This window comes from Amblyraja radiata, unplaced genomic scaffold (genome assembly GCF_010909765.2).
Source record: "Amblyraja radiata isolate CabotCenter1 unplaced genomic scaffold, sAmbRad1.1.pri S62, whole genome shotgun sequence".
Taxonomy (NCBI): domain Eukaryota; kingdom Metazoa; phylum Chordata; class Chondrichthyes; order Rajiformes; family Rajidae; genus Amblyraja; species Amblyraja radiata.
The window spans coordinates 1,606,516-1,618,951 of record NW_022630157.1 but is presented as its reverse complement, the minus strand read 5'-3'; the positions used below and the strand labels follow the sequence as shown (position 1 = coordinate 1,618,951).

Genomic DNA, 12,436 nt, shown 5'->3' with positions numbered 1-12,436 from the left:
TTTCCTGCATCTAGCTTGTCCAGTCCTTTTATAATTTAATATGTTTCTATAAGATCCCCCCAAACCTTCTAAACTCCAGTGAATACAAGCCTAGTCTTTTCAATCTTTCCTCGTATGACAGTCCCGCCATCCCAGTGATCAATATTGTGAAACTACGCTGCACTACCTCAATCACAAGGATGTCCTTCCTCAAATTAGGAGACCAAAACTGTACACAATACTCCAGATGCGGTCTCACCAGAGCCCTACACAACTGCAGAATAACTTCTTTACTCCTATAATGAAATCCTCTTGTTATGAAGGCCAACATTCCATTAGCTTTCTTCACTGCCTGCTGAAAGCCAACTTTTAGTGACGGGTGTACAAGTACGCCCAGGTCTCGCTGCACCTCCCCCTTACCTAACCTAACCCCATTGAGATAATAATCTGCCCCCTTGTTTTTGCCGCCAAAGTGGATAACCTCACATTTATCTATATTATACTGCATCTGCCACGCATCTGCCCACCCACTCACCTGTCCAGGTCACCCTGCAACCTCCTAACATCCTCTTCACAGTTCACACTGCCACCCAGCTTTGTGTCATCTGCAAACTAGCTAGTGTTGCTCCTTATTCCCTCTTCCAAATCATTAATATATATGGTAAACCGTTGTGGACCCAACACCGAGCCTTGCGGCACTCCACTCGCCTCTGCCTGCCATTCTGAAAAGGAGCCGTTCATTCCTACTCTTTGCTTCCGTTCTGCCAACCAATTTTCTATCCAACACCCAACCATGTGCTCTAATTTTAGTCACCAGTCTCCCGTGCGGGACCTTATGAAAGGTTTTCTGAAAGTCTAGATACACTACATCCACTGGCACCCCTTCGTCCATTTTACTTAGCACATCCTCAAAAAAATCCAGTAGATTAGTCAAGCATGATTTCCCTTTGTTGACTTGGACTAATCCTTTTACTGCTATCCAAATTCACCATTATTACCTCCTTAGTAATTGACTCCAGCATCTTTCCCACCACCGAAGTCTGGCTAACTGGTCTGTAATTCCCCGTTTTCTCTCTAGCTCATTTCTTGAAAAGTGGGATAACATTAGCTATCCTCCAATCCACAGGAACTGATCCTGGATCTATTAAACATTTTAAAATGATCACCAATGCGTCCACTATTTCCAGAACCACCTCCCTGAGGACCCTGGGATGCAGACCATCAGGTCCAGGGGATTTATCATCATTCAGTCCCATTAACCTACCCAATACTATCTCTCGCCTAATGAACATTTCTTTCAGTTCCTCAACCCTCTTAGATCCTCTGACCTCTAGTACACCTGGGAGATTTGTTGTGTCTTCCTTAGTGAAGACAGATCCGAAGTATCTATTCAACTCTTCTACCACTCTTCTACCTTGTTGCCCATAATAATTTCACCCGTGTCTGGCATCTATTCACCCGTGAAATTAATTTCACCCGTGTCTACATAATAACACATACTAAAAAAACATCAAAGAAGGAAGGGACTGACAGACTATTGGCGAGGCAGCCATTGCTAGCGCCAACCGGAATACAGATGCAAACTACTCGTTTTGCCTTGTGCCTTTCCTTAATCCGAGACGCCGATTACATGTCATGGTCATTTGTGGACCTTATTAGAAGGGCCACAAATGACCCACTTGATGTATTTCCTACTGGCTTTAGATTCCTCATTCCACCGTCTGACGTCACCTTCTTCAACACGGCTCACGCATCCCTTTTCTTCTCGAGCACGTTTATAACATCTCTGGCCATTCATGACCTCCCCTCCCTCCCTCCTACTGAAACATACGGATCCTGCTCATTGATCAACTAACCTTTAAACGACACCCACAAGTCAGCTGTGCACGTACCCAATAACAACTGTTCGAAATCTAACCTCCCTAGCTCGTGCCTAATGACATCGCAAACTGTTTTGCACCAATTTATTACCTCCCCCCTCCTCCCCCCCACCCCCCACGTAAAATTCTATCCCGATGAAAAACATTATTAAAACTTATGGAGTTATGATCACAGACACCAAAATGCTCTACCGCCGCAACACCTGTCACCTGGCGAAACCCGTTTTCCAATACAAGGTTCATAATGGTCCTTCCTAGAATTGGACTATCCACACACTGTTTAAGGAAACCTTCTCGGATACGCACAATACATTAGGTGTCGTCAATTCTTATTTCGTTGAGGTCGACCCAGTCGATAGCGGGTTAAAGTCACCCAATGCAACAACGCTGTTGTTCTTGTAACCTCCACAATATGTCGACATAACTGACACTCAATTTCCCGCTGGCTGGTGGAAGGCCAATAATTTAATCACATTAGAGTTATGCTCCTTTCCTATTCTTTTATCACAATCCACAAGGCCTCAGTACATGTAACCTCAAGTATGTCATCTCAGAGAACCGCCATGACATTCACCATTGTTAGTAAAACGATCAGCAATGAAACAATATTCTCTGCCTAAGCTGATGCAGGCAAGTACCGCGTAAGCCTTCTTTACGACTTATATTTGGCACTTTCACAGATGCATTGACATGTACATTAATGACCCTCCCTTGCTCAATGTTGTCTGGGTATCACCATTCATTATAAAACATATATTAAAGGGAAGCACCGCATGGGAACAGACCCCTCGACCCTACCTACCTGTGCTGGACATAAAGGCAAACTAAACAAATGTCGCTGCACCCAAATCATACTTCTGCATTCCTTGCATATCCACATGCTTATACTAAAGCCTCCTCAATGACACTATGGTATCTGCCTCCAACGTCATCCCTGGCAGCGTGCTTCGGGCATCCACCACTCTCAGGGTTATTTTTGTAAATGTTTTTTGTTGACTATGTCCAGTTACACGTGAGAAGGGTCGATGCTGGTAAGCTTATGATTTACAGCACATTGGAGATTTTCAGTAACTTTGCAGATATCTGCAAATATCTGGTAATGTAGTTGATTGTCTGCAGAGAAGTATTGACCGACTGGTAAAAATTATTGTGAGGCTGTGCACTTTGTATGGACCGATACAGAAAGGGCGTCCACAATTAGTGGTATTGGGTAAATGTATGAAAGCAAAAAAAATAATATCCTTCCTTATTTAATTTTCCTTGACATTGAACAAGGGAACGAAAGGGTGTTTTGGATTTGACAATTGGAATCTCTCACGACCAGGTGTCGAAACGTTTGTTTGAATCGGCAAAGTAAGATCAGACATATTACGTCTTGTCTGGGAATGTGTTGAATGGTGGATGGTAAATGCACACATGAAACAACAGAGGAGGTATGGAAGTTTGTTTACATGTCTGAGAAGTCACAGTACTTCTACCGCGCCTCCTACCGCTAGAAGAGCAGATATGTTGCAGTAAATGGGAGTCTTGTATTCGGCTTGGAATGGGGATGCTAGCGTGGCCGCTTGAACGATTAGTTAGAATCAGGTCAAGATTCCCTTGTTTTGTGCTTGACTCGCATTAACCGTCTGTTGTGGAATTATATTAGCTTAAGTGAAACGTATGTTATCACTAATGAAATAATTGGCACCCATGTAGTTGGTAGAATATTTCGTAGAATAGTATCTAACAAAACAAACAAAAGTTATTTCGTGTACAATATAACTGTCGGCTCATTCTGCTGCGAAGTCAGAGATCTGGTGAGCAGTTTTCTGCTTCCATCTCTCCATGATATCATACAATCAAGTATATTGAAGCAAATCTGCGAAGTCTGTAACTTTGCATTTTTTATTTTTATTTCCCTCTAAATTAATTTCTTCCACAGTAGGTATGGAAACCCAATTTCTGGAAAGATGGGGATAATTCGGGAGTGTGGGTGGGAGGGGGGGGGGGGGGGGGCTGAAGAAAAGGTTTTCCAGAGTTACTGCCTTCCAGCGCTGAAGACCCCGTCGCGATCTTGACTAAAGTGCGGAGATTGTACGTACTCCCCGTGACTTCCGATGTCCTACTGGTTTGGAGCTCAACTGGTTTGGTATAAATGTAACATTGTACCTTGTGTGTATCGGGTAGTGTTAATATGCGGCGATCGCTGGTCGACGTTGACTCGTTGGACCGATGGGCCTGTTTCCGCGCGGCATCACAAACTAAACTAAAACTAGGGGTCATTAGCTATAAGGAAATGTTCGAGGGAATTGGTGTTAGTACCACTAAATATGGTCCCGTCCATCTGGGAAAGGAACCTGCATCAAAAATCGTATGTCCTCCTCGGATTCACGGCCCACAAAAGCATCTCGATGTGCTTCACAAACGTCCTTGTACATGCAAGAATTCAGAAGATTGAGGGGGGATCTTATAGAAATGTACAAAATTCTTAAGGGGTTGGACAGGCTAGATGCAGGAAGATTGTTCCCGATGTTGGGGAAGTCCAGAACTAGTGGTCACTGTTTAAGGATAAGAGGGAAGTATTTTAGGACCGAGATGAGAAAATCATTTTTTACACAGAGAGTGTTGAATCTGTGGAATTCTCTGCCACAGAAGGTAGTTGAGGCCAGTTCATTGGCTATATTTAAGAGGGAGTTAGATGCGGCCCTTGTGGCTAAAGGGATCAGGGGTATGGAGAGAAGGGAGGGATGGGATACTGAGTTGGATGATCAGCCATGATCATATTGAATGGCGGTGCAGGCTCGAAGGGCCGAATGGCCTACTGCACCTATTTTCTATGTGTCTATATTTCTATGCCCTTTTATTCTAGACATTAACTTTATATAATGCGTAATACTCTGAGAGAACCCAGAGTATTTCAATGACTCACACTGCCGACAGGCTTTTTATAACCGGTGACACAATGGATAAATGAGGATTTTATTGTTTTCAAATAATGCAGTAATCAATCCATACTTGTAGTCTTCATTCCTTGTACTCCCACCCCAAAGGTAAAATATTTTAACTTCCCCAGATTTATCATGAGTTTTACATGCAATCCTAACAAGAATTCATAATTGCTGTTGCATATTGTTCGATAAATAATGCCATTATTGTGCAAAGGGCCTTATCTACCAGTAGCTAATGCGCATGCAGACTCCTTCCCATCCTGACCGCTGACGAAATCTGTAAAGATTCCCCACGTAACGTAATTCCACCACAGTGAGTTATCTGGATAGACACAAGATGATGGAGTAACGCAGCGGGACAGCCATGCTCCAGAGATGCTGCCTGTTCCGCTGTGTTACTCCAGCATATTGTGTCTCTCATTGCTACTTAAACCAGTATCTGCTGTTCCTTCATGAACAGAACACAGGTCTCACTCGGGCACCAGTTTTATCGCACGTCCCAATGACGCAATTGGTTGGCAGAGTAAATTACGTCTGTGATATGATGCTAAGTGGGCATTTCCTTGTCACGTAAGAGGAGAAATTGGATATAGGTATGGGACGGAATAGAACTGAAGTGTTTACTCTCGCCGCCGGCATAGACTCAATGATGAGAACACATTCTCGGAACGAAAGTTGCTGTAATAAAACATGGAAGACAAAGACATTTCAAAACCAATAGACAATAGGTGCAGGAGTAGGCCATTTGGCCCTTCGAGCCAGCACCGCCATTCAAAGTGATCATGGCGGATCATACCAAATCAGTACCCCGTTCCTGCCTTCTCCCCATATCCCCTTACTCCGCTATTTTTAAGTGCCCCATCTAGCTCTCTATTGAAAGCATCCAGAGAACCGGCCTCCACCGTCTTCTGAGGCAGATAATTCTACAGACTCACCATTCTCTGTGAGAAAAAGTGTTTCCTCGCCTCTGTTCTAAATGGCTTACTCCGTATTCTTAAACTGTGGCCCCTGGTTCTGGACTCCCCCAACAGCGGGAATATGTTTTCTGCCTCTAGTGTGTCCAAGCCCTTAACAATCTTATATGTTTCAATGAGATACCCTCTCATCCTTCTAAACTCCAGAGTGTACAAGCCCAGCTGATCCATTCTCTCAGCATATGAGAGTCCCGCCATCCCGGGAATTAACCTTGTAAACCTGCGCTGCACTCCCTCAATAACAAGAATGTCCTTCCTCAAATTAGGGGACCCAGTTCACAGATTCACTGAGAAATTAAAGGCACTTTATTGGATTAGAAAATAAAACGACATTATTTTTAATTACAGTTTTAAATTCTTCCCTGAATTTGTTCTGCGACACTCCATAAATAAACGTGTTGGTGCAAGCGCTCAGACACCTGAGCATATACCCGGTCTGTTCTGCAATATTAAATGGGTCTTTGTAATCTGTTGCGAGAAGCTGAACGTCCATGAAGTAGACACATGCACAACACACGAAGGTAACCATCCACAATAGTACGAAACTACCAGATATGGCCAGCAGTAGAATAATGGACTTCCTCCTGTTCCCCACCTTTTGATCTGCGACACTTTCGTCAGTGTTGCTCCCGCGGAGACCGCTCCTCACTCTGTTGGCCTGTATAATGTGCCTGACTGTCAGAGCGTTGAGGAGGATGATCAGTAGAAATGGCACAAATGGGGTTATCATGGGTTCGACCGACCAAAATACTAACCATACCGGTAAGGTAAAGAAATCTGCGGATTGGGTACAGGACCAAGATACATTGTCAATTATTTCTCGAGGTTTATAGGCAAAATACAGCGGGACATTTTGAATAAAACTTAAGATACACGTCACTGCTATCACTAAAGCCGCAGTTTTCTCGGTGCAATATTTTGCTCGTATCTTCAGATTACAAATGGTGACAAATCGATCGAAGGTGAAAGCTACAGTTAGCCAGACAGAGCAATCAATGGAAGTCATAATAATCACCATGATCAGACTACAAATGGGAGTTAAGTTCTGGAATGAATAGGGAAAGTAGCCATCATTAATCTCGTAGAGAATTACCTCGAAGATCAGAACCATTAAATCAGCTACGGCCATGGATACCAGGTAGATGAGGATACATTTGGAGAGGCCACACTTTCCCCGGGAGAGAATGACGATTGCCAACAGGTTAGCTGTAGAAAGTACGAAAATACATTTAGCAACATAGAATGTTCCAGGAGGACCTTAGTTGGGCATTTCTATGTACGAAAGTGAATGGATTATTGCATTCTGCAACGTGTCTCATTTAATTGCACAAACATTTCTGACTCTGAAATAAATATATTGAATATGCAATTCACACACTAGTAATGGCCACAATTCTGCGGCGAACTACATCAGGATAAACTGTAACTGTCTCTACTCGAATCATCATTATTCAATTTTATCGTGAGATCCCGCCTGACAAGCAGAGTTACTCGAACATTTTCTGTTTAACTTCCGCCGAGGTCATTACCGGATTCACTGACTCATGGGGTACCCGTGGTTTTAAAATTAAGTCTGACGGTTTTAGTAATTTGTCCATACGTTCTAGGAGAAGAGTAGAGCCATTTGGCCCATCGACTACTCCTCTATTTAATCATGGGTGGTCTATCTTTCCTTCGCCCCATAACTCATGGCACCCTTATTAATCAGAAAATCTGTCAATCCCAGCCTTAAAAATATATGATGACGGCCTCCAAAGCCAAGTGTGGCCACGAATTCCCCAGATTCACTAACACTCTACACAACCCGCTCACTCTTATCTCATTGCTTCGTATTTTACGTCCTTTAATCCTGAGGCTGTGGAATTTGGTCCTAGATTCCCCCACAGCTGGAAACATCCTCGACACACCCACTATATCCATGCTGTTCACTATTTTGCAAGTTTCAATGAGGGACCCCTCAGGCATCTAAACTAATGCGTGTGCAGGCTCAGTGCCTTCAAACGCTCATGTTAACCCGTTCATTCCTGGGAACATTCTAATAAACCTCATCTAGACCCTCTCCACTACCAACACTTCCTTCCTCAGATATGGCACACAGATCTGCTCACAATACTCCAAATGCGGCATGACCAATGCCTTATTATCCTTAGCATGATATCTATATTTTGGTATCGTAGCCCTCTCGAAATAAATGCGAGTATTGCACTCGCCTTCATTTGTCTCAAGATGGCGGCGCTGGCTTAACAGCTGCGGCCCACCTGCAGTCCGTCTGTTTTTTTTCTTTCGTTTTGTTCCTTGTCATGTTTTAGTTAATTTTGTTTTATTAAATTGTGTATGTGTGTGGGTGGGGTGGGAGAAACAAGCTTTGGTCTCTTCCTTCGGGGGATGCGACTTTTTCTTCGGTCGTATTCCCCGTCCCCGTCTCCGTCTGCGCCGAGGCCTAATGGCGGAGCTGGCGGCATCGGAGCTGTAGCGGCGGCAGCAGCAGCGGAGAACCGACTCGGCCCTGGAGCTGTAGCGGCGGCAGCAGCAGCGGAGACCCGACTCGGCCCTGGAGCTGTGGCGGCGGCAGCAGCAGCGGAGACGCGACTCGGCCCTGGAGCTGTGGCGGCGGCAGCAGCAGCGGAGACCCGACTCGGCCCTGGAGCTGTGGCGGCTGCAGCAGCAGCGGAGACCCGACTCGGCCCTGGAGCTGTGGTGGCGGCAGCAGCAGCGGAGACCGGACTCGGCCCTGGAGCTGTGGCGGCGGCAGCAGCAGCGGAGACCCGACTCGGCCCTGGAGCTGTGGCGGCGGCAGCAGCAGCAGCGGAGAACCGACTCGGTCCAGGAGCTGTAGCGGCGGCAGCAGCAGCGGAGACCCGACTCGGCCCTGGAGCTGTGGCGACGGCAGCACCAGCGGAGACCCGACTCGGTCCTGGAGCTGTGGCGGCAGCAGCGGCAGCAGCAGCGGTAGCGGAGACCCGACTCGGCCCCGAAGCTGTGGCGGAGGCAGCGGCAGCGGAGACCCGACTCGGCCCTGGAGCTGTGGCGGCGGCAGCGGCTGCAGCAGCGGCTGCAGCGGTAGCGGAGACCCGACTCGGCCTCGGAGCTGTGGCGGAGGCAGCGACCACCCGCGGAGTTTGAACCGTCGCCTCGGCGCAGAGGGAGAACAAAGAGGGAAGAGACAGAGACTTTAAGATTTTGCCTTCCACCACAGTGAGGAGGTGTTTGGTGAACTAATTGTGGTGGATGTTAAATTTGTGTTGATTGTGTGTTTTTGTCATTTTTTAAATTATATGTATGACTGCAGGGAAACAAAATTTCGTTCAGACCGAAAGGTCTGAATGACAATAAACGAATCTAATCTAATCTAATCTAATCTAATCTAATCTTACTACGAATTCAACTTGCAAACGTTTGGTGAAATCCTGCACCAATAGTCTCAAGTCATTTTCCACCTCCTTTTTTTTATTCTCTCCCTATAGGCGGAGTACATGCCTTTATTCCTACTACTAAAATGCACGACTCCGTATTTTGATACCCGGTATTTCATTTGCCATTCCTCAGCAAACTCTCCCAACCTATCAAATATATTCTGCAGAGGCCCCATTATCTCTACACAACCTGCCCATCCACCTATGTATCATCCGTAAACGTGGCCACAAAGCCTTGTATCTCCTCGTCCAAATCATTAATATACAACGTGAAGAGTAGCGGCTTCAGCACCGACCCCAGCGGAACTCCGTTAGTCACTGTGTTCAAAAGGGAACTGCAGATGCGGGAATATCGAAGGTACACAAAATTGCTGGGGAAACTCAGCGGGCGCAGCAGCATCTATGGAGGTCTGAAGAAGGGTTTCGGCCCGAAACGTCGCCTATTTCCTTCGCTCCATAGATGCTGCTGCACCCGCTGAGTTTCCCCAGCAATTTTGTGTACCTCCGTTAGTCACTGGCAGCCACCCAGAAAAAGTTCCCTTTATTTCCATTCTCTGTCTTCTGCTATTCAGCCAAACTGTTACTCATGATACTATCTTCCATCCAATACCGTGGTGTCTCAACCTTTGTATCAGTCTCACCTACGACACCTTATCAAAGGCCTTAGGAAAATACAGGTGAGTCACATCCGATGGCGCTCCTTCGTCTATCCCGCTATGTACTTCTTCAAAGAATTCCAACAGGTTCGTCACGGAGATCTGCCATTCACAAAACAATGTTGATTTCGGCCAATTTTATGAATTCAGAAACTTCGTCTTATGAGGAACTAAAATATTTCCAACAGTTCAATCAATTCAGAGCAATTGTGACTTCTTGATCACAGAATCTATTTCACAGGCTTACATTCATCAGCATCAGTTGCAGATTGATTAGTTGCATATTTTACCAGTAAAGACTAGACGGCGACATTTCGGTCGAAAATAATATGGGGCTTGCCAGGAACACCAATGATAGCAAGGATAGGATAGAAAATGTTCTCTACCTGGTTGAGTACCGGCAGTGCCATGCCCAGAGATAATCCACGTTTCCTGACAGTGGTTTGATAGGTCGCTTGCATTTAAAGTTGTCAGCTGATTCTCCGGAGAAACCACATGACACCTAATCAAATTAATTGGAATTAGTGCAGGTCATTTAAACAAACAATTGTTTTCTAGATCACGTTTGCTGCAGGCTAATTATGGAGTTACGTAATAACTGCCAGTAAAGTCGGGTATTCTATAAAATAAATATTTTATTATAACATTTAGACAAATAAAAAAAATTATAAGTAAGAACCTTACATATATTGGTCTAATTGCGTTCGTTCTTCCCTGCAGAAATATAATGTTGAGCTATCCATGCAGGTCCATGTTCTCATCTAAACACAGTACACGCCACTCTTACCCCTGCGTTCACCAGAATCGCAGGTAGCGCGTTGCAGTTTCACGCAACTCTCTGTAAAATGTCTTTGCAGCGAGTCCCCTTCAACATTTGTTCCTCTCGGCTTAATCAGAATCAGAATCAGAATCAGAATCAGAATCAGATTCAGAATCAGAATCAGAATCAGAATCAGAATCAGAATCAGAATCAGAATCAGAATTAGAATCAGAATTAGAATCAGAATCACACTTCATTCACCAAGTATGTTTTGCAACATATGAGGAATTTCATTGGCCAGGTCGGTCATACAAATAAAAGCAACAGTTCACTCAAAAACACATATTAACATGACCATCCACCACAGTGACTCCTACACATTCCTCACTGTGATGGAAGGCGAAATGAAGTTCAAATCCTTCCCCTTGTTCTACCTCGGTCGGGGGGCTCGAGCCCTCCGTTGACGGAATGATCTTGACTCCCGTAGCCTGCGGCGTTCGGGCCCTCCACGTCGAGCCGATCCACTCCTGCATCGGGGGCGGTCAAACCTCGTGTCGGGGTTGGTCGAGCCTTCACCGAAGTTGGAGCTCCCGAATCGGCCTCGCGGTGGGATCGATACCAGGCAAGGTATCCGCTCCGATGTTAAGTCCACCAAACATGTGCCCTCTAATCCCTTCCACGTTGGAAAGTGTTTCTGACTCTCTATACACGGCGGTCACAGTGGCGTAGCGGTAAACTTTCTGCCTTACTGCGAATGCAGCGTCGGAGACCCGGGTTCGATCCCGACTACGGGTGTTTATATGTACGGGTTTGTACGTTCTCCCCGTGAGCTTCAAGATCTCCCTTCAATAGTCATAGAGTGATACAGATTGGAAACAGGACCTTCGGCCTAATTTGCCTACACTGACCAACATGCCCCAGCTACACTAGTTCACCTGCCCGGTCAATATCCCTCCAAACCTGTATTATCAATGTACCTGCCTAACTGTTTCTTAAACGTTCGGATAGTCCCAGCCTCAACTATCTCACATGGCAACTGGTTCCATACACCCACCACCCTTTGCGTGAAAAAGGTACCCCGCAAATTCCTATTAAATATTGTCCTCTTCACCATGAACCTTCGTTCTCCGATCCTAGATTCACCTACTCTGGGCAAGAGACTGTGTGCATCTACCCGATCTATGCCTTTAATGATTTTATACACCTCTATAATATCACGCCTCATCCTCCTGCAGCCCAGGGAATAGAGAACCAGCCTACTCAACCTCTCCCTTCAAATCACACCCTCTAGTCCTGGCAACATATTTGTAAATCTTCTCTGAACCCTTTCAAGCTTGACAATATATTTCCTGGAACTTGGTGCCCAGAACTGAGCACAATATTCTAAATGCGGTCTCACCAACGTCCTATAAAACTGCAACATTACCTACATTCTATGCTCTGACTGATAAGGGCCGATGTGCTTTACGCCGTTTTGACCACACTTCGCCATTCCAGAGGAAGCAATCCAAGTTTGTTCTGCATCCTTGCACCCGTCCAACCCAGGAAGCATTCTGGTAAATGTGCACTGCACTCACTTCACAGCTTCCAATTCATTGCTTGAAGAGGGTGAGCAGAACTTCACGCTGTCATCAAATTGCGGTCTCCCATAGCGTATCAGCTGCATAGTGCCTTCCAGAAAATTGGAATACTGGTCCAGTCAAAAAGGAGCAACCTACTGAAATGTCATCTTCCATTACTCAGTGTGTCGTCAACTTTGGAGTCTACTTGACTAAAGCAAATATATTTGAAACGTTAATTTATACTTCTACACCTGCGCAGACTGTGGCTAAAATTGGCAATCA

The 12,436-nt window shown here is 45.4% G+C and overlaps 1 long non-coding RNA gene across 1 annotated transcript in view; it reads left to right on the top strand.

The window, feature by feature from the left end:
- The window catches only part of LOC116969488, a 19,374-nt gene extending 18,460 nt beyond the window's left edge, over positions 1 to 914 (top strand). Inside the window, exon 3 of the long non-coding RNA XR_004410782.1 lies at positions 881 to 914. This is a non-coding gene — a long non-coding RNA (uncharacterized LOC116969488). The remainder of the gene's footprint in view (positions 1 to 880) is intronic.
- The last annotated feature ends 11,522 nt before the right edge of the window (positions 915 to 12,436 follow it).